The 23,283-nt window shown below is 39.4% G+C and overlaps 1 protein-coding gene across 12 annotated transcripts in view; it reads right to left on the reverse strand.

Annotated features, from left to right (window-relative positions):
- KIAA0232 (KIAA0232 ortholog) overlaps positions 1-17,413 on the reverse strand; it is a 56,403-nt gene extending 38,990 nt beyond the window's left edge. For 2 of the 12 annotated variants that reach the window (XM_025167091.2, XM_088131475.1), the window contains exons 1-3: positions 17,278-17,411; positions 16,645-16,769; positions 3,069-3,127 (exon numbers count right to left, since the gene is read on the reverse strand). The gene's annotated coding sequence lies outside the window, so the exon portion shown is untranslated. Of the gene's footprint in view, positions 1-3,068; positions 3,128-13,534; positions 13,703-16,644; positions 16,770-17,277 lie in introns of all 12 variants that reach the window. The other 10 variants (XM_088131478.1, XM_088131474.1, XM_007428943.3 and 7 more) reach the window with 7 other exon arrangements.
- Positions 17,414-23,283: the final 5,870 nt, after the last annotated feature.

Consider the following 23,283-nt stretch of genomic DNA (forward strand, 5'->3'; position numbering starts at 1 on the left):
GAACTGTGCAAGTACTACCCAAAAGGAAGACAAACCTCAAAAACCCCTAACAAAATACAAAAACAACCCGCCCCCCCAAAAAACCTCCCATCTGCCTCCATTACTATATTCTCAGAGAATCTAAGGCAACCTTCCATTCTAATGGTAAGTTATATAGGATAAAAACTCAAATCTTTCTTCCAAGTAAATATAGCATATGCAAAGATTTATGCTGACCCACATAGCACCACTTAATTTTCATGTAGCAAATTTCAAGCAAAGAAAAGCCCAAAAAAGAGTCTGAAAGTTGAGGTGGAGGGATGGGGAAGGTAATGGCAAACTTGGTATGAAGGGGTTGAACCCCTCTACAGGACCCAATTTGCAATCCTGGGGATACTCGGAGTCATTTATTAGTGCAGATGGAAATATTACTAGCAGAATGGAGCACCTTTCAACTATTGGGGCTGTAATGTCAGCTATAGTACCTTCTGGATAAATATCCATTGTTATAACCTATAGAAATGAGATGTAAACAGGCTGCTTTTGAAGACTACTCAGCAAGACTGGTCTACCCATGAGATGGACTGATAAAAAATACGCTGGTGAAAAACTGGAAGGAAAAATGGATTATGGCCATGGGGGCCGACCATCCCTCCCACTCGCAGCTGCCACATTAGGTTGCTTTGGTGCAGCATAACTGCCATTGATAGAAGCCACTATTTGAAGAAAGAAGGATAGCTGTTCTTAGTTGGCTATGGAGAAACTGTCAGACACTCCTGGAATGAAGAGCAGCAATTTTAATCCAACAGAAAAAATATATTTACAATCTAGTCATATTCCAGTGTGACAAAAGCCTTTTCTGCATCCAATGATGCTATTACTGCACATTCATGTGCATCAGTTGACAAGGCTATTTATCAAACAGAAATCAGAAAACAGTAATTAATAGTCATCTGGAGGTTATCGATAACTGGGAATTGAGACAAGTCAACAAAGAAATTCAAGGTAATAGCAGAGAGATAAAACCACATGATGGCACTGAAGGACAATCGATGCTTGTTTTTTGGCAGTGGATATGGATGGGACAAATTAGTGAGTGCTGCTGGACACCATTGCCAGGAGCTGTCTGGGTGTCTTCATATCCGGCTACTTCCAACTATACCTCCTGAACAAGAATGAGTACTTTCCTGAGCATGCACAGCTACTCTGCAAGCCCTTTAAGGGGCTGCCAACATGTACTACAGTAATACATAGGATCTAAAGCATCTTTATCTGCTTTGACTCTCAATACTGCACAATCCTAAAGCAATAGCTGAGACAGGATTGAGCTGTCAGGAGTATTCAACATTATGACCTCCTGAGGAGAGGATGCCTTGTAGTAAAGAAACTCATTACACCAATCCCTGTATCCCCAGGGGAGGGAGGGTTCTTTGGAATGCCATGTTTTCTGGTGTTTATTATTTTCCTATCTGTTCTTATCCCAGTTGTCACCTTTGTTATGCCAATGCTAGAAGTGACAGTGACTGCCTAGGACTTAAGAGTCTAGAAGCTGCTTCAGAGATTTGAGACTGTAGTTTCAAAAAATAGAACTGGCTTTGAAACTTGTGGTTTTGGGCTCAAGCACAGCACTTTAAGGAATTGTCAGAGCATTAATGGTTGAATGAAAGTCATAATTGTTTAATACTGGAACTTTGAAGAGGGATAGCTCACATCTCATTTCACCTTCAGAGCCTGCACCCACAGAAGCATGAGAAAATGGAATTATTTCAGTGAGTGGATGCGTAAGTCAATCACCTATCCAGTGCAAAATAGGCACCTAAAGGACATGTGCTGATGAGGGTGGAGAGAATCTTCATGAACTAAATCATTTCCTAAAAAATTACCAATGGCCACAGACCTTGAGATCTGAGGGTGAAATGAAAATACTATTTCATTTTCAGAGGGTTTGTGTCAGAAAGGAAGTTAGCTAGAAGTGGGCAAACCACAAAGAAACACACCTCATGGAGTTACCACCATGACTGAAAAGAGAACTGAGAGGATTTGATGGGAAGATGCATATTGGGAATTAATAGCATGGGACTCCCCGCCCCCCCCTTTTTTTTTTACTAAACTAGACGTGTTCCAAAATGCCTATATGTAGACTAGGATTGTGCAAAATTTGTTTATTCTGGAAGAGAACACTCTGGAGAACTCTGGAACACTCTGTCCCCAGCCCCCAGTCCATGCTGAACCTCCTCTAGGAACCAGGCTATTTCAGGGGCTGATTGACAGTTCACAGAAGTAAATACTCAAACTAAGAGACTGAGATTGCCTGGACATAGCATTCAATATATAACAGGCCTCTTTTGAGGCCAGACCATTCCCAGAACACCTATCACTAGACCTTTGCCTCTTGATCAGGAGTTCTGCAACTTTTTAAAAAAAAACTAACAAGTTCCATCCCATTGATCACCAGGATTGAATGTGAATAGTGTGTCTTGTGCCAAAGAAGCACGTCCTTTAGCAGCACTTGCCCCAAAACATGGTGAGTGCTGTTAGAGAAGCTGTCCTGAGGGTCTGTGAAGCACAGCAAAGCAACAATGTTGATGACCATTTTTTTTATTCTTGCTAATATTGTTTTTTATTATTTTAATGTGATGCTAGCTGTGCAAATTGTATTGGCAAGATGGGCAGCCATATAAATTGATTTAATAAATAAAAATAAACACAAAACTCTTCACATCTTCTTCACTCTTAGAAGGGGCCACAAGAGATCTCAAGTGAAACAGAGTGTGTTTCACTTGAACCTTCATTGAAGCAAAACACCCTTTCAAAGACTGGTACAACCCTCTTCACTAATACTTAGCACCATAAATATGAGTTATAATGAGCTGGATCACATGAGAGGACACTTTTTTTAGCTATTTTGAGAGGATCAGGATATTAAAATGATACTGGAATATCTATTATGAACAGGCAAAAAAAAAAAAGAAGAATACAGAATAAATTAGATAGCGGTTCTAAAGCAGGAGTGGATAACCTGTGATGCACATGCAGCCCCTCAGCATCCCGTGACTTTGTGTCAGTCATTCTCTGTCAGCCCAACTTACCTCACATATAGCTGTTGCAGGAATAAAGTGAGGGGAGAAAAGATGTACATCACTTTGAGCTGCCAAAGAATAGGCAGAAAATAAATAATTTACACTACCCAGAGCCCCCATAATGGGCAGAACCAAACCTTTCAGCCCACTGTTTTGCATTTTGGGGTTACCAGTAAGTTTTAAGTCTGAGTTTCAGAAAAGGTTAATTTTCACACTGGGAGTTTAGAAACAAAATTGGTGGCTCTTGTGGGTAGGTACAAAATGGAAAATACATCTTGTTTTGAATGCAGAACAAACTATGGCATCCTAGGTTGGCCACAGTTCTATAGAAACAAAAACTGGAACTTTTGATTTTTCCAGGTTTCAGATGAAACAAAATCCAGAGTGATTTTACAGGATGAGCAAGGCAAAACTGGTGCACATCTCCAGGAACGAATGCAGTATATTCTACCACTAAATTTGCCCCTCCCCACATTTTCCCAATACTTTACCTTCCTTCTAAACCAATCCTGTATGGGTTCTGTAAAATTTCTATAATCTTTGAAGCAATGGGAAAAAAGGTATGGTTTCCCAGAAAATTTGGAGAAAATGGAACAGCACATATATATTATTTAGGTAATAGCAAATATTATTTAAAATGTGTTTAAATTAAAAATGTTTTAACTTTTTGTGCAAATAGGCTACAAACTTTTAAACTGTTAAAGATTGTAGCCTATTTAGGAGAAGCGTGAAGGCAAAAACATAATGGTGAAAACCAAAGAAACCATAAGCATTTGAGTAAAGCTAAAACATTACATAATTTTAGATGCTGTCCTCCACTGTATCAAGGAGGTACAGAAAGCATTAATTTTCAGAAACTAAAAAGCTGGAGGGAGGGGCAGGAGGCAAAGTTCAAAATATATAATTTCTCAGAAAGGATGCCGTCCAATCCAATTTACTTTTGAACTACTCCCAACAATTTCTATTCCTTCTGATCTGCATTTTTATCATTTTATAATTTCCACAGACTTCTGCAATCTATACTGACATATGCTCCTCTACTCTTAATTCTATCATTATTGTATTTTAAATATATATACTCTCAATCTGCCCAGAAGCTGCTATTAGTAAAGAACAGAACATAAGGCAATCCCTTTATGCGCTCATAAATACTAAAAAACTACCATGTAGTCCTTGATTTACGACCAGAATTGGGACCAAAACTTCCATGCCCAATTTTACAACCTTTTTTGCCAAGGTCGTTAAGTGAATCACCATAGTTATTAAGTGAATCACATGGTCATTAAGCGAATCCAGCTTCCCCCATTCACTTTGCTTGTCGGAAGCCCCCTGGGAGGGTCGCAAATGGCTTGTAACTGCTGTTAAGATCGGAAGCCACTTCTTTATAACTTTTCCTTTTCTTTTCTTTCTTTCTCTTCTCTATTTCTCTTTGCACATTTTTTCACTCGTTACTTATTACTTTACTATAAGTAACTAGTGAAAAAAGTGCAAAGAGAAATAGAGAAGAGAAAGAAAGAAAAGAAAAGGAGAAAGGAAAAGGAAAAGTTATAAAGAAGTGGCTTCCGATCTTAACAGCAGTTACAAGCCATTTGCGACCTTCCCAGGGGGCTTCCGACAAGCAAAGTGAATGGGGGAAGTCGGATTTGCTTAACGACCATGTGATATATATAAATTTTAGAGTATTTAGTCATTGTCATAGGCAATGCTGCTAAGGTATCTATGATTAGAAGTTGTCAAAATGATAGCATAAGCTGTACAGGTAGTCCTTGGTTAACAACCACTCATTCAGTGACTTTTCAAAATTATTACGGCACTGAACAAGTGGTACTTACAACCGGTCCTCAAAGTTCTGGCCATCCCAGCACCCCCACAATCACGTGATCACCATTTGCAACCTTCCCTGCCAGCTTCCCACAAGCAAAGTCAATGGGGAAGCCAGCAGGGAAGGTTGCAAGATGCTTGCACTTGCACTCCCATGGCTTTTTTTCCTGAGGAGCCCAGCTACAGAGTATGAAATCCCAGGGATTTCATACTCTGTAGTGCTCACACCCACAGCAACCACTGCCTGCAGCAGCCCCCTGCACACCCTCCCCCACCTGGCAGCAACAACCCCTGGCCTTGTGTTTGTACTGCGGCAGCCGCTTACACACCTTCCCTCACCCAGCAACAGCCCCCTGCAGCTCTGCAGCAACTTATCCACCTGCTGGCCTGTTTGTGAGCCGCCTGGAACTTGCGAATTCTTACCAGCTTTCTCATTGGTTTTGCTTGTTGGAAACCAGCAGGAAGGTGTGAGGAGGTCCTCACTTAATGGCCTGTGATCCTCACTTAACAACAGCAATTGGGACTGCCATCACTAAGTGATATGGTCACATGACAACATGATTTACAATTGCATCAAAAATCTGTAGTATTTGTTTAATGGTTCTGCAGGCAAAAGACTTCAGTGCCCCAGAAAAAAAGGCTACTGTAGTAGACCCTGAAAAATAGTTTTGCAACAATCACATTGCAACAGGCATTCTGAAGAAAAGTAGGGAAGTCTATTCTCAGTCATGGAAGTTCACTGAGTGATTTAGGGGTAGTCATTATCTCTCTGCCCAATTTTCCCCACATAATTAACGCTGTAGGAAAAAATGGAGGGGAATGTTACTTTTAACTTCCTGGGAAAAGGCAGGAATTATTTATTTAATTTAATTTAATCAATTTATGTAGCCGCCAATCTCAACAAATGACATTGGGTAGCAAACAATATTAAAATAAAAACAAAAATAATTACTTCTACAAAAATTAAAATACACAGCAGTCAAGAAAAAGACAACAATCATTAGCATAGCCCAGAGTAGATCCCTTCACACACTCAAGGCCCCAGGCCCAGGCCCAGGCCCAAATCTAATCTAGAAATCATCCTACCATAACACTAATTATAATAAATTTCAGGGCAAAGTGTAATCCATTTAAGAAATATTTCATCACAATGTTTTACTTTTTTCTATTTTTTAAATTATTTTTCATTGCACACTTTAAAGAAAATACATAGAGAAGTAAATAGAGAACATGGAAAAAAGAATATAATACAGTACAGATAAATCAACCAGGGATTTAAAAATGTTATGTAGGTTATAGTTTTCTAATACATCATTAAATAGTTGTAAATAGTTAAATACATTGCATATATTATATCAGTTGAACTTGGGCTAAAATTAAGTATCGAGCACTTTGGTCAACACAATATAAATCACCAAATGGAATTATATGCTATAATAGGTTCAATCCATATTGCTAAGGATCTATTCTATTCTGAGTTAGGTAACTCATAAAATCAAAATATAGATTCTATGCATAGATAAAGCCAGATTTTGGATGTGGTACCAATCTATATATTAAATTATATTCTAAGAATGTTTTCCAGTTTGAGTTGAAATCTGTGCCAGATCTGCTTTTAAGGTATGAAGTTATTCTAAACATAGTAGCATACTCCCATAACTTGGTTAGCTGTTGTTCTGTTGAAGGGATTGAATGACCTTTTCAGTAAGAAGCATATAGTATCCTTGCAGCAGATATCATATATAAAGGACATTTGGTATACTTTGAGGGGATATATGGCTTCATAAAGTTTAATGAATATATAATAAGTGAAATGGGAATTCAACTTTTCATATTTCTTTCATTATAGTATGAATCATTTTCCACAACTGTTGAGCTTTACAATATTGCCACCAAGTAGGAAAAAATTATCTTACTTTCTCATTACATTTCTAGCAATATTTTGAAAATGAATTGTCCATTTTATCAATCAAAACTGGAGTGATACACCATATACCAATTTTCTCAAACATTCAGAATAAATTTAATGTTCTTCCATTGAAATTCCTATTGTTGCATCTCTATTAGTGTATTCAGATTCTGCATCCATTGAATCATACAATCTTTGACTTATTCAGATTCTGAGTCACACTTCATCAGTCATCTATAAATAAGGCCAACAAATGTTCCAAGTTATGTACTATGATTCAATCAAATCTCTCATTATTCCCCTTGTTTCTGCAATTCTTTCCATACTATTGTACATATTTAAAGATTCTATAACCAAAAAGGTAAGCTAAACCATTATGAAGTAAGAGTTTCAAAGGATTTATCTTTGTCTTATTAATAAATAAACCTTGCAATCTAAACATATTGTTAGAGATCTACTGAACAAATTTCTTGGTAACTACTACTTCATAAAAAAATAAACATTTAATAACAATACAAGCGGGAGAGATCTGGACTGATTTTTTCTGTATTTGTCCCAAATATTCAATACATTATTATTGCATGATCTCTTATAAATTGTTTGTGTCAACCCAGATATATTTAAGCAGACCATCTTCAAGTCTTGGCCCTTCCATAAATATAACCAAGCCATAAAAAGATATAATCCATTCTGAATTCCATTTTAAGTAGCTAGCATGGTAACACAATTTAAAGTTTGGAACTGTTAATCCACCTTGCTCGTTCAAGTCCTGCAGTATCTTGAATTTAATCCTTGGTCTTTTACTGTACCATATATTGCTCATTACTTGCTTATATCAATCACGTAATAATTTGTTGTCAATGTATTTAGAATAATTTTAAAAAGATAATTAATATTGATAAAATATTCATTTTAGCAGCTGCAATTCTATCCAGCCAAACCAACGGCTTGGTAGCACAATTTAATTAAGCAAACAAAGCTGGCTACCTTGAAGGAAGCTAGCCAAAATGAATATTATGGCCAATGAAAGACAGTGAACTCCAGAGATCTAGCCAACAGAATAGGAACTGGTAAGCTAGATGACATCAAGGACTGAAGCAAATTGAGTCAAAGTCCAAAGGCTCTTTGGCACTGATTTATTTAAAAGTTCTATTATGATACTGCAAACTAATTTAAAGCTGCATTATTAGCCTTTCTTTAAAGCACATAGGTGCTAGGCAAAAGAGGACTGCAAAAAGTCCCATACATATATACACTGCATTTCCATCACAAATCAGTTTTTTCAAAATTCCCAAAACAGTACAGATAGTCCTTGACTACTTGTTTAGTGACCATTCAAAGTTATGACGGCACTGAAAAAGTGACTTACAACCAGTCCTTGCACCTACAAACATCACAGTGTCCCCACAGTCATGTGATCAAAATTTGGTCACTTGGCACTGGTATGTATTTATGATGGTTGCAGTGTCCTGGAGTCACATGATCGCCATTTTTTACCTTCCCAGGGGCTTCTGACAAGCAAAGTCAATGGGGGAAGCCAGATTCGCTTAACAACCATGTGATTTGCTTAACACCATGGTGATTTGCTTAAAACCTGCAGCAAAAAGGTCATAAAATTGGGCATTACTTACTTAATGACCACTTATTTATTTATTTATTTATTTATTTTCAGATTTGTATGCCGCCCATCTCCCCCAATGGGTGACTCTGGGCGGCTCACAATAATAAAAAAGAAAAAACACAGGACTCTCCAGACATGGACATAATCTATAAATAGTTAAAAAACATATATAAAAATGGCCTAAAAATCTCCTGTTATTTGGCCCTAAAAAACCTGTAAGATGCTGGCGGGGGGGGACAACCCCTCACCCCACCAGCCATCTCCACAGGTGCCGGCCCCCCTCTGGCCCCCAGGCCTTCTGGCAGAGCCAGGATTTGATCTCTTTCCTGAAGGCCTTGAGGGAGGGGACATCACTTAGCGATGGAAGTTCTGGTCCTAAGTTCAGGACTATCTGTATTGTAATGTTCTTTCAGGTTGTGGTAGCTTTCTATCTTCTAAAATCCAGTATCAAAACTAAAATGATATTTAGAAGCAAAGATTTTTAGACACCAAATCTTATAAAGCTAAGTTAAACTGCACCCATTTTTCCAGCAACAGAGCATACCAGTCCAAGACAGCTAACTTTCCATTTGATCCTATCCATGTGTTGTATTAAAATAGTAATACAAAATTTAATGATTTTCTGTTCACTAAGCATTTAAAGGACTTCAGCTTAACTACAGCCAAGGAAAAGATTAATATATAGTGAAGCTTCTCCTTAACAGATTAATCGGGGGGAGGGGATGTCCATTTTTATACTTAATATTCATTAAGTATAAAAAGATGTCATCATGACAATTTACAGCACTTGCATGGGGATATCATTATACATTACACAAATGTCATGGAAATCTGATCTATTGCATTGTATTGTGGCCTGGTATATCAATGTTTCAGTGTTCTCCAATGTTTTAAGTGATCACTGAACTATTACTCTTTAGTAACACTGGGTAATATACGACATTTTTTCATTAATAGAGCTAAATAGAGGAACCTGGTAGGCAATTTTTTAATCATCCCAGTGCTCTCCTCCCACCCCATGTATCCTCAAAATCCCCAGAGAACTGAATGAAATCTTCCTCCATTCACGCTAAATGAAATTTGGTCTTTTAAAAATGCTTTCAAATAATAGATTTCCATTACATACATTATAACTAATGCAATAATTTTAGCTACAGTAACGTACAGTAACAAAAGAAGTAAGATACATTAACAAAAGAACAGAAAAATGTAATATTATGTAAAATATATTAGGCATTATACATGTCATACTAAGCTGTCTTAATTTTTTCTTCTCATTTTGCATGATATTGCGAAGTTCTACATTTGTGAATAACAAAACTCTAACAGTTAACAGTCTGTTGAAATGAGTTTCATTGTATTGGATAATGATTAGATTATACTTTACAATAATATTTTAAACTTAAATAAAAGAGGTTACTTTTCAAAAAAAAAAATTTCAAAAGGGGATGAATATGTCTAATGTCCAGTTAACAAAATCTGAGACATAAAATTCATAAAGCGATAACCAATCTATTTGCATTGCCACCCATATAAGCAACTGAATTAGATTTTCATGAATTAAAAACCTGAGAGAAAGGTCCAACTGATTAGTTGCCAAAATGCTATTGGACAGGGCACCGCTTGAATCTCCAGAGGTAGACAATTTCAGAGTAAATGGGGTATATGCAAAGAAGTATCAGGGCCTTGATTCCCCTCTCATGAAATACAGTCTTGGCATATACAGAATGAACAAACTAGATAGGTGGATTCTGTATGAAACAGGTAGGACGGGATCTGAGCAATGTAGAATAAAGTGAAATAATTACTTTTTATGATTTTATAACTCTACTTCTGTTGGTGCAGACTAAGGTTGTATTGTATACCACATTTTTATAGTTCCATCACTCTGTTGACTCAAGCAGTTTGTAATCAACTACTACTGCAAGATCCTTTTCACAAGTACTTTTATCAAAGTCAAGTATCCTCCATCCTAAATCTGTGCATTTGATGCTTCCAAAGCAAAGTATGTTTGATCGCATTTTTTATCAATCAAGATTGTCTTTCAGTTTGTTTTCTTGCATATTAGATATCACTTTGTGTCATACACAAAGCAGATGAACATTCCTTCCACCTCTTCATTCAAGTCATATTGTAGAATGGAAAGACTAGCACTGACCTTTGTGGCATCCATACAGTGCATATCACTAGTGTGATCATGGGCTCTCTGAATACTACTTGAAGTACTTATGAATTCACTTAACTCATGCTAAGTAGAATTAGTATGTTAATTAGAATATTCTGTGGCACTTTGTGAAATGGTTTGCTGGAATCAAGATATATTATGCCTACAACATTCCTGAAATCTATTAAGTTACCTAATCAAGTAAATTAGATTGTCAGTCTAGTAAGACTTGTTTCTGATAAACACATGCTGAGTTATCCTAAACACTCTATTTTCATTGTGCTTACTTTATCGGTTCTAGAATCAACCCTGATATGGAGGTCAGTCGATTTCCCTGTGTCCCCCCCCATCACTACCATTTCATACTTCCTTGAAAGATCTGCAATTTATTTCTGAACTATCACCCATATCTCTCTGGCTGGTTGGGAAAAATACTGTTTATTTTTCCCTTCATTTACTTCAATCTACATGCAGTCTACAACTATCACATTTATTTACTTGGATTTCTGAGCATGTGTGGATACATGTAACATACAGTACAACTCTTACCTCCGTTTTTATTACTTCTGTCTCCGTTGAACTGTATGCTTTAATTGCTCTATTTCACCATGGGAATACTCATCTCTGCTATACATATTAAATCACATTCACTGTTCTGTACTAGGAATTCAAGCTCATATTTTATCAGTATCAGTATATAAACTGATATATTTCTCAGTATAGTGTATAAACAACCAAGCCAAACCTGTGTAAACTGCGTCCAAGTTCTTTCTGAATTATTCAGTATGCCCCATTACAGCAATGCTCCCATTTTCTTCCCTTGTATTTAAGCTTTATCTGAAATCTTTTCTTCAGGGTTTTCATCTCCAGTCACCACAGGATTAAGTTTAAAGTTTTCCTAAACAAGCTCAACATGCGTCAGACAAATATATTTTTCCTTTATGAAGTACAACCTATTTCTTACCAACAGGCCTTTCTTTAAATAGCCAGACCTCGGTCCTAAAACTAAATGTCCCTAACTGACACAATTTGTGAACCCTATCATTTGCTTACAATATTCTTCTTTCCCTTTCCATTTTTCTTTCATGGGTCAGAAATACAATGAGAACACTAGGTGACTCTTCAGAGTTCTTCAACTTCCTTCCTCCAAGACTATGATGACATGGCTACAGCTGTTTTTTGTGTTTGTTTTTTTCTGGTTATCATTCTAAACTATTTTTTGTCCTCTTTGATTCTCTTTCTTACAGAGAGTAGCTTCCTTTGTTGCAGCACCTCCACTGGCTGATCTGAAAACTCTTCATCCTCGATTATGAGCTGGACATTTGCTGTTCCAATCCTGATTACTTTTTCAATCAGCAGGATAAGTTTGCATTTGCTGAAAATGTATTTCAGGAGTGCAAACATCTGCAAGTCATATCAGGCCCTACCCATTCTTTCTTCAGGCACTATCATTTGGCTTGACCCTACTGTATGCGAGGCAGCTGCTGGCCACGCCAGACTTCTTCCCAAGGCTGTTCACGCTGCTCTCCAAGCCACTTGCACCAGTCCTTCTCCAAATCACTCACCTCATTCACGCAATCCTTCAGAAATCTTATGGTCTTCTAAAGTTTATAGCTTTGTTTCAGACTCTCAGGTTACCCAGGTATACACTATAGGTAGTCCTCGTTTAGCAACTACAATTGGGACTGGCAATTAGGCTGTTAAGTGAAGCAGTCACTAAGTGAAAAAACACATGAATGCAACTGTGCTTATGATTTTACTTCAGCTTTCCTTTGCTTTACAGTGTTGGATACCACCCCAAAAAGCCAGGAAGGTTCCAGAATTTGACTCATGAGGAAGCCAGATAAAAGGGGAAATCTTATAGCCCTTTTTCCCTTCTCCTCTGTCCTTTGGAATGCTCACCCTGGTGCTGGGATAATTAGCAAGAAGAGAATTGATGTTTGTTATTTACATTCATTGGACAGGAAGGGATTACTGTACAATGGGGAATACACATGGAAAGGAGCCCACTTGTGCTTGAGAGCCAGGCTTAGGAGGCAAACAAAAGCCTTTAGTGTGAAACTGATTAGGATCTTGTCAATTTCAGGAAGCAGCTACAAGAGTTCTAATCAACTAATTCAGGTCACAGAGCTGAGCTTGTAAACTTGCTGTTAGCATTCTTAGGGAAGGGCTGCACTGCATAGGGAGAAAAGTAGCTCAGGAAGAGATAGTTTGTTTAAGCAATCCCTCCACTCTGCCAGAGGGGAAAAAAGAAAAAAATCAGGTCAGGCACAGGACAACATATACTGACTATACAGGTAGTCCTTGCGGTGATTCGGGAAGACCACCCCATTCTCATGGTGATTCGGAAGACCTCATTCTCCAAACTGTGTGCCTCATTCCTGCTCCAAATAGCATACCCGTACTTGCAAGAACTGGAGAAGACCATAAGGTTTCTGAAGGGTTGCATGAATGGGGTGAGTGATTTGGAGAAGGACTGGTGCAAGTGGCTTGGAGAACAGCATGAACAGCCTTGGGAAGAAGTCTGGTGTGGCCAGCAGCTGCCTCGCATACAGTAGGGTCAAGCCAAATGTGCTTTGTCAGCAGTGGGAGGAAAATGGCAAAGGTCAGCTGGGCGTGGCAGAACCTGTGGAGCACAGAGTGGCGGGGGCAACTGGGCTTTTGAACAATGGTGTTGGGGTGGCTGAGGCGGCATTTCTCAGTGGCAACAGTGGCACTTGAGCTGAAGTAGAGGCCTGGGGGCAGTGGCAGCTGGCCAAAAGGGGGAGGGATGGGGGGAGATAAGCAGGTGCGGGGAGTTGCAGTGCCCCTGCAGTTGTAAGCACTGCTGGGCCAAGCTGGGGCCACTGAGGCTTCCAGGGATGGCTGCAGCTTTGCACTCCACTGCAACACACCCCCAACTCATGCGTAGCCTGCACCAGGCCTCCCCCACTCCCCTGCAGCACCCCCACACTCCTTACCTGAGACTTCCTCCACTTAACAACCCGCAATTCTCAGTCAACGACAGCAACCAGGAGTGCCGGGATTGTGGTCGCTAAGCAAAGTGGTCACGTGACATCTTGCTTTACAATCGCATCGCTTAGCAATGGAAATTCCAGTCCCAATTGAGGTTGTTAAGTGAGGACTACCTGTAATGGCAAATGCATGACTGAGAGACAGATGCTGTGAAGATCATAAATGGGGCCCCTGGTCACACAGTTACTTTTTCATCACCATCATAATTGCGAACAGTCACTGTCCAAGGCAGTTGCTAAACAAGGACTACCTGTACTGACTTGGTGGAGAAAAATGGTTAGTCCCCCTAGAACTCAGCTGCCAAACTCATGCTAGCTCTCCTAGTCCACTAACACCATGGAAATATTCACAAGTGTGAAAGATACATTTCACTCTAGTCTTTCCCTACATAAAGCTACCAATCACTGCTGACAAACAAGTGGCTGAATTCACATATTATACTATACCATAAACCATATAAACCAGTGACCAGGTTTATACAACACACAAAGTCAGACCAAAATATATTGTGGCTTAGCACAATCTATTATCTTGAAATAAACAAATTAAAACTAATATTAAACAATCTTTCAAATAAAGTATTTTTTAAAGTAAGGCTTTTGTCTAGTACTATGTGCAGGTTTCATCTGGTGAAAATTATTCTATATAAGTTCAAAACCCTTTTTAAATTTATGTTTCCTTTTGGTACCAAAATGTATTTGGAACCCTACTACAGACAAAATTATACATATAGCTTGTAGCTTGAAGCCCTTTCATATTACTCAAGACTTGAGTTTTTCTAGTTTTAAACAATAATCACATTCTTCCAACTAATATAATAAATAAATAAAATATACGCATTTTTTCCTACACTGAGTTACTTGGGATTCTAGAATATCCTTCTTTCTTTCTTTATTATATTTATATCCCACCTTTATTTTATACAACTGAAGGCAGTATACATAATGCTCCTGCCTCCAATTTTCCCTACAACAACCCTGTGAGGTGAGTTGGGCTAAGAAACAATGACTGGCCCAAAGTCACCCAGCCAGCTTTCATGCCTAAGGGAGGACCGCAACTCACAGATGCCTAATTTCTAGTCCAGCACCTTAACCACTATACCAAACTGGCCCTGTAACTAAATCATTATATCACTGGTTATTATGAAATTCCTCTGCCTTAATCTGTTCTACCACCATTTATATCATCCCTCCCTACCTCTGGTCTCTAATGACATAAATAAGGATAGAAAAAGACAAAAGGTGACAGTTCTTCACTTGCACTTAAGAATATATCTTTACAAAATGGGGGGTGGGGGTGTCAACAAAAGCCATTCCACCAAACAGAAGGGATATGAACAGAAGTAACTGTGGGTGGTGCCCTCCAGCATAGCAAAAATAGGAACTGGGTAAGTGAATAATGCTGAACCTGTTAACTTTGACTCTAATGGAAATTATACATTAAAATATGGGTAGCATTATTAAAGATGTAGAGAGTCAATGGTGAAAACTCACTGAAAGCCACTTGGGAGAAATGCATTACCATGACAAAAAGCAGAACACTGAAGTGCAACTGCAAATCCATCACTCTGTGTGGATCAGTCATTCATGGAATATTACACATATACATTTTAAATCAGATTTCTACCTCTCATGTATGTGTGTGTGTCTGTGTATACAGAGAGTGAGTGAGTGAGAGAGAGAAACAGAAAGAGAGATAAGGAAAGAACGCAAAATGTATGCCTGAATACAAGGCCCAGCTTGAATTCGCTGATGAACATTCAGTGCAGTGATAGAAATACTGTAGTTCCAGGGCACAAGTCTGCATGAAACCAATATTCTTACCTGACATTAGTTGCTCTTTTTAAAAAGGCCCTGTCATATATTCAGAGAAACTTTGCTTTACTATTCTTCATAATCTCCAGGATTGAAAACTATTATACAGCCTTAGAATAAATTACTCAAGTACCCTGCTAATTAAGATCACAACATATGTATGTTCTGGTTCAATCAGGAGAGGGAATGAAGATCTTCTGTGTTTTACAGCTGATGTACACAATCTGCATAAGTATTTCTCAATTGGATGAGTAACTCATTTTAAAGAGCTGGCTGAAACTCCTCCTTTGAACATTTAAAATAGGTATCGAATGCTACTTTCTATGTATTTTATTTTTAATCCAGGACATCAAAACCATTTTAACCTCCTTTAAACTGTTCAGGTTCAGGAGCTGAACAGTCTGAAAAAAAAGCTATTTCTTTCAGAGTAGTCTTTGATTTCAAGCCACATACTAAACCTGGTCTATTAGGATTTTATAGTATATATTTCCATCACCTTAAGATTTCTAGTGCCCTTCAGTCAAATAATTGTTTTCAAGTACAGCAATAGCATGAACATTTAAGTTGCAATTTGACAGGTACTTAACTTCATCAAAATACTGATTATGCCACAAATGGCTAATCAAAGGCAGGAAAGCTAGTAAAATGTTCCTTGGGTTTGATTCAGATATTCAGCAATATCCTTATAATCATGTGAAAACCAATGTTGTCACTTGCTTAAGCCAGTTTGTGACCAAAGCTCAAGAGCTGGCTATTTTCTACTCATCTCCCAGTGGAGCTCAATAGATAAAATTCAAGGCTTCCACATATCCCTGTAATGATCTGGCAACAATCCATGAGTGGTTTGTCATTACCACCTTTGGGGATTTTTTACATCCCAGTTTAGCCCCACACTTTGAGTTTCCTGGTGGTCTCCCATCCAAACCATGACCAAGTCTAACCCAGCTGAGGTTTTTCAAGATCAATCAAGGTCACCTGTCTATTATTGGCAATACATATCTCAAGTAAAAAACAATTAAGAATACTTGGTTCCTGCATACATCTGGCACTATTTATACCTAAATTATACACCTAAATCATCTTGAGTACACTTAGCACAAGAATAGTGAATAAATGCAGTAAATATCAAAGCCAACAAAACTAGATCACTACTTATTGAGCCTCACAGTGCAACCATACTATTCAACAAACCCATCGAGTCCAAGCCAGCAAAACCTGCAGCAGTCAAATAAGGTGCGAACCTGCAGCAGCCAAGAAAGGTGCCCACTCAAAAGGAGCGCTTCTCACAGCAAAGTCCTTGGATCTTCTCCACCCTCTTCCAGTTCAGCACCGCAGTGCCAAACCATCCAAGGACGAAGAAACGGATCTGAACAAAACCACAGGGGTATCGTTAAGAAACGCGCCTGTTATTTGCGAAACGAAGCAGTTTCGATAACTGCCTGCCTTCAGAACCGACCTCGCGAAAGGCCGCTGGCCGAAAGATCTTTCACGAAGGCGTAGTAGCCTCCCATCGCGGCCGGCGCAATCTAGTCCCGGGGCGGGAGGCCCGCGGCGTAGAGTTGCCCGTCTTACTACCCCTCCTGCAGGAGGCAGGCGGCAGCGGCGGACAGGCCGAGGGAACGCGAGCATTCTTTCCTTGAGGGGGCGCCCCGCTGCCCTGCGCCGAGTCAGCCGTGCCTCCGGATTACTTGGCTGCCGAGGCCGCCAGGCCAGGCCAGGCCAGGCCAGGCCTGCCCTGCCTATCCAGTCCGTCCTCGCCTTACAGCGCCACAGGCCTCAGCAGGCCGGACAGGCGGGGAGGGCGGGGAGCAGAGGGATGAGGAGCAACGCTGTCCGAGACCGAGGGCAGCGGCCTCCCTCAAGGTCGCCCTTACCTGCCGGGGCCTCTGGCAACCCGTCCCAAGTCAGGCGGCGGGACCAAGCCGGAATTCGCCCGAAGAGGCGTTACGTAAACCGGCACCGGCCCCGCCGAGGGGAGGAACGGAGGGGCGGGGCGTCCTCGCTGGCCACTGCGCAAGCGGTTTGCTGTCCCCTGGCTCCGCCCCGCTCCTTCCGCCCGGCGTCCGCAGCGGGACTGTGGCGCCTCCGTCGTTGGAGCCGTGAGGCGGAAGGGCGGGGCTGGGGCCTCTCGGAGGCTTTCGAAGGGCGCGGGACGGTTTTAAGGCGCTGGACGGCAGTCGGGCTTTGAACCTGAAATGAAGGGGCCTACTTCACCGGTTTCGTCGGCTTGAGTTGAAATGTGATAAAAATGGCGGTTTAGTATTATTGAAATCGAACGTGTTTATTCCTAGGCAGCGCTTTTCCCTTTTTCTTTTTGTTTAGTTCTTTCTGGTCACTACAGTCGTTACCTTCCTGTCACTTTGAATAGGGTTTGGTTGGGGTTTTTTTTGGCTGCTTAACGCCCAGTTTAAAATTGACAGAAAAATATTTGCATGGATCAACTTATAGTTTAAGCTTTCTATTGAGATAGGAATGCTTAAGATAAACCCATGGATGTAGGGTTATATAGGGATATAGGGTCCTAAATATACTTATCTAAGAGCCCCATCAAACTTAAGGACAAATTCCCAGTGGTTGAATTCAGACATAATGTGAAACCATAAACAAATTAAGCATATTATGGCTTAGCATAGTGTCGGAACTGAGCTGTGGTGGCTTGGTTTACATATTACACAATAAACCATGTCATAAACCATGGTTTATACAGCACCATGACTGGCTTTACTTATTGCCCTAAATATAAACTAAACAGGATTCATATGGTATGCTAATCATAGACATCTGTTCTTAAACATAACAATGGCAGTGACAGAATGGGTATTGTGTCACAGCATAAGAGCCACCCTTTAGTTTTTGAATCATGTCACATGTAAGTACATAAGGAGGGGAACTTGTCATATGGTGTTGCAGAGCACATTGCATCCCTTGTCCCCCTACCCCCCCTTGGATGCCCATTATGCTGAGCTATAATGTAATTTATTTTATTTTAATTTTGTATAATGTATGAACCTAACCAGTTGTGTTTTGTCCCCCATAGTTAAGCAACCCATAGTTTAGCACAATCTGTCAGACAATATATTGCTCTTTCACATGCATGTTCTTATTCTCCTCAATCTGTCAGGCCTAGCCCAAGGAACTCCAGGAGACCATGCAGATTCAGTTCAGCAATGTTTATTAGCTTCAGGAGACGAAAGAGGATGCTTCCCTCCCTGAGTCTGGCCTTCATAATTCCACTCCATCACACAATCTTATCTTTATTCTGAGCAGGCTCTAACAGTTATCACATTAATTTTTAACGGTTTGCTTTTATTTTAACATGTTAAAATGATGGTTTATGTATAACTCTGGTGTAAACTCAGCCATTATGACTCATTCAACAAACTGAGTTATGCTGTGTTCATACAACATACTTACTCCTGCTTTATTAAATTAACTCAATTTTCTGGGTTCTCATAAATTAATCATGTGGACTTCATTTGCACAAGACATTAGGTTAAATTTTTACTTGATAATCTGTCACCTAACAAAAGAATGGAGAGTTGCCCACCTATTGTTATGGTGGTAAAAGGTGTGTTAGGTGACAGTAACCGATTATGAAACTAATGAATTGGCAATTAAAGGACAAATGCCGATCAATTTCAGTAACTGTAAAATGATGGACACTGGGGCAAACACTCCTAACTTCACTTCCACTAATGAAGTCTGAGCTGATTGTAAGTAATCAGGAAAATAATCTTTGAGACTCAGTGGATATCAGGGTGCAGCAACTGTGAAAAAAGCAGATTTCATGCTAGGGATTATTAGGAACAAAACAGGATAAAACTTCCAACGCTGTAATGCCCTTAAAAAAATGTATGTGTGCATATGGAATACCGTGTACAGCTCTGCTTAACCCATTTGAAAACAGATATAACAGAGCCAAAATAATCTGAGGAAGCTTGAAGGCTTCTGTATAAGAAATGGTTACAATATTGGGAACGTTTTAGCATGAAAAAAAAGTTTACCGAGACATTACTGTGATGTCACGCAGGGCATGGCAGAAGTAAACAAGGAAGTTTTCTCTCTCAAAACACTAGGATCAGATAAAAGAAATAACTTCATGTGGTGTATAATTAACCCATGGAATTCATTACCACAGGATGTAGTAGTAACCAACTAACTTGGCTTTAAAGCAGTAGTTCCCAAACTTTTTCCTTCATTATCCAAAACTCAGGGGAAGGAGGGCACTGGTGGGTGCATGCATGTGAGCAAAGAGGGGAAGAAGGGCGTGGTGTGTGTGAGCGAGCAAAGGGGGAAGGAAGGTGTAGTGTGAGTGAGGGAAAGGGGGCACGGTGCATATGAGCAAAGGGGGGAAGGACAGTGTGGTGTGTGCAACTGAAGAAAGGCCAGGGTGGGTGGGGGAGACTTTACCTGAGTGATTTGCATCCTCCCCTGCTAGCTTCCCCATTGACTTTGCTTGTGGGAAGCTGGCAGGGAAGGTTTCAGATGATGATCGCGTGACCACAGGATGCTGCAGCCAGTTGTAAGTGCAAGCTGGTTTGTATGGATGGCATGAGTGGGAAGATTCTGGTATGGAACTTCAAGGTTGTCAGGAAGGGGGAGAGACTTTCCAGGGTAAGCGCCTCCTCGGCCCACAACAAGAGTGTGGAAAGATGAAGGGGATGAGACTGGCCCCTCCTTAGAGTCTCACGGGGTTTATCTACTAGTTGCTATAGCATAGATTTAGTCTGGCGAGATTCTGTCTATTAGGTGTGAGCTAATAAAGGAACTGAACTGTACTGGATTGCCTCGTCATTCTTGGGCTGAACCTGACATGGTTGCCAAGCACCCAAATTTTATTCACATGATAGCAGGGGTGCTTCAATGGCCAGATGAGGACCAGTCGTAAGTCCCTTCAGCACCATTTTACCTTCAAACGGTCACTGAACAAATGGTCATAACTCGACTACCTGTATTATACAAACAATGTCATTAAATGATCTTTATGTCATTTCAACAAATTGTCATTAGTAATTTCATCGATTTTTGTCTTAATAGGAATACTTTGGGAGATTTTCAAATATATTTTAGAAAACGTGGCAATCTTTAAGTCAGTTTAAATTTCCCCGTTGTGAATGGGTTTGTGTGTCATTACCAAAAGAAAAACCACTTTTACCCAATTTTGGGTAATTTACCCAGATTTGGGAAGCACTGCTTTAAGGGGGTATAGATTTGAGGATAGGTCTGTCAAGGGCTCTTAGTCCTTAAGACTCAATGGTGTCTCTGACTTGGGCGTAACATGCTTCCAGATACCAGTTGCATTGTGGCTTAATGTGATGTGTACTCATACATTTCAATGCACATTGAGAACAAGGTTTTGAGAGCTGTAGGAATCCAACTCAAGCAAAATCAAGAATTTTGTTCCTTCTGCAAATGTGAGGAAGCATGTTAAAGTTATTTATTTCAAATGTGAATTTCATACAGTATCTGGTTTTCTTTTCTCTGATCAAACTGTTTTCTACTTTTTTACTTTCAGATACTCAACATAGTACCCTGCTCGGTTATGTTCTTGGGAATTACCACTTGAATAACTCAAATGTTAACATTTGAAATGTTTTTTTTAAAGTTCATTTCACCATGGCTGTCCACAAACACTGTAAGCCATGGATTATTCAGGTATAGTTTACCAACTTTTCCAAACCAGTAAGCCACAGACAAGCAAACTACATTTTGATTTGGGGGATTAAGAGAACCTGGCTAAGCTATTTTAGCATTTAAAGATACCATGCTAGGCCAAAAGGTAATTGGCTGGTTTTAGCTTTATATGGTGGGTGAACCAGCCTATACTCTGAGGTGACTGCTGCTAGCAAGCCTAAAATGTATGTAATGGAGAACTTTCTAGGGTAAAATATGGATGGGTACCTTGTGGTGCTTTCATATTTACTCTTTTTTTTTTCAGATTGTTAAATCTATTTGTATGTGTCTGTAGTAAATGCCAAAAAGGATTGTGAGGCTTCCAGGAAAAATTAATTTACATTATGAGCTGCAGTAATGGAATATGAATAGGAAGCAGAACAGGCTGAGCAGAATTCACAATTAGTTTCTTACACTTCAAATGCAATTTTTTTTTTCTGGTTGAAAATTCCTTGTGGCAAGAACTAAATCCTGTTTCTCTGTCATAGGGACTGACAGATTTTTAAACTTTACCTGTCAGAAATTGAACTTGACAAATTAGGTAACCTGTGGTGTTCCATCTGTTGCTGAATTATAACTCCCAATCTCTCTCTCTCACCATTGGTCATGCTTCTTGGGATGCTGGGAGTTGTAGTCCAGCAACATGATGTGCATACTTTTGGATTAGATCATGGGTTATATTCATTGGAATGAATCCTATAGAACAAATTGGGAGGAGTAGTTTGGGAAGCAGGAATCCCACTGAATATGTGGTGTTGCATATTTTGGCTACGCAAAGCATTCCAAAGGCTGTGTTAATGCAAATGAAGCATCATTCCTCAAAGTCCTAAAACACCTGTGTGCTTTAAAAGGCTCGTGCAACTACTTCAGAGGCCATCATTAGTTGTCTGGGCATGTACATCCAGCTGAAACAGTCTTGAAACCACCCACATGAACTTTCCAAAGGATGTGGCTGCTTAAGCTCTAAGGAAGGGTACTTCGTTCTTCAAGGAGGGGTACTTTGTAAAGCATCTCTGTTGAATGCTTTGCACACTCCTATTGTGTATAACTCATTATTGCAAATTATTAAGATGCTGTTAGTTCCAGATCATTGTTTTTACTCTGGTTAAGGGGCACTAAAGCTAGAAAAGAAAATAATTGACTCATTTAAGAAGTTTCCAATGAAACAGACAAAGAGAGTATGTTATTCTATACAGACACCTGGAAAATGGGATAATTTCATTCACCAGTGATAAGGGTCTTTACCTTACTTGGTTAGGGTTATTTTTTGGACAATAGATCAACCCTTACTATAATTTTCCCACTAAAATGTTGCTTAACCATATGGCAGTATTGTTGCTCCAGAAGTATGTGAGGGCTTCAGCAGAAAATGGCATGTGAATCAACAAGAAATCATGCTCCATGCTGCTGTTACTGTTAATAGCTTATAAAGTACCTAAATGTTTGTAGATCCCTTACACAGTTTAAGAAGTTAATTCCTTTCTGCAGGTTACACACCAATCAACACAGTACAAAAGGAAAATAAATGCAGAGGGAATAAGAAGAGAACCAACTTGAATACAAACAAAATACACCTGCTAACAGTAATGTTCCCATTGAGTTTAACCATGCCTTCTTGCCAATTACTGGAAAACTTGTACTGCATCTCTTCTCTCTCTATCTCTTTCATCTCCCCCTCCCCCCAATTTTTTGCATTTTTGTTTTTTAACTCAAACACTGAACTTTCTATAGCTGTTAGATACTATGCACCATGCTGGTTTTTTTCTTTTACATCTCTAATTAGCAAGTGTTTTCATATTAGGGGAAGCCCTGATGATGTATACACTGCTGTTTTCTATAGGTGCCTTTAATCTGCTCCTATATCCAAACATACATTTTGAATACTGGAACTCATTATTTATATAACTATATATAATGTTTATACAGTTCAGACTTCATAATTATATAATGATGGTGGCAAGCTTAAACAGAGACCATCCAAGAAGAGCATGAGCCAAGAATCAGTTTGTGCCAGGAGAACCAAGAGAGTGAGTCTACTGTCCAGCCTGTGTGTTGGCTGGAAATTGATGGCATGACTAGAAAGGAAAATTTGGCTATAAAGAATTCAAAAGGAGATTTCAATAATATATAGTGGTTTATCTTAACCTGTAGAAATAATATTATATTGAAAAAGTCATTCTTCTTCCTAATTTTGAAACTTGAATATA

Source organism: Python bivittatus, unplaced genomic scaffold, assembly GCF_059951505.1.
Source record: "Python bivittatus isolate LINGU-HERP-01145 unplaced genomic scaffold, Pbiv_v1 ctg000960_np1212, whole genome shotgun sequence".
Lineage (NCBI taxonomy): Eukaryota > Metazoa > Chordata > Lepidosauria > Squamata > Pythonidae > Python > Python bivittatus.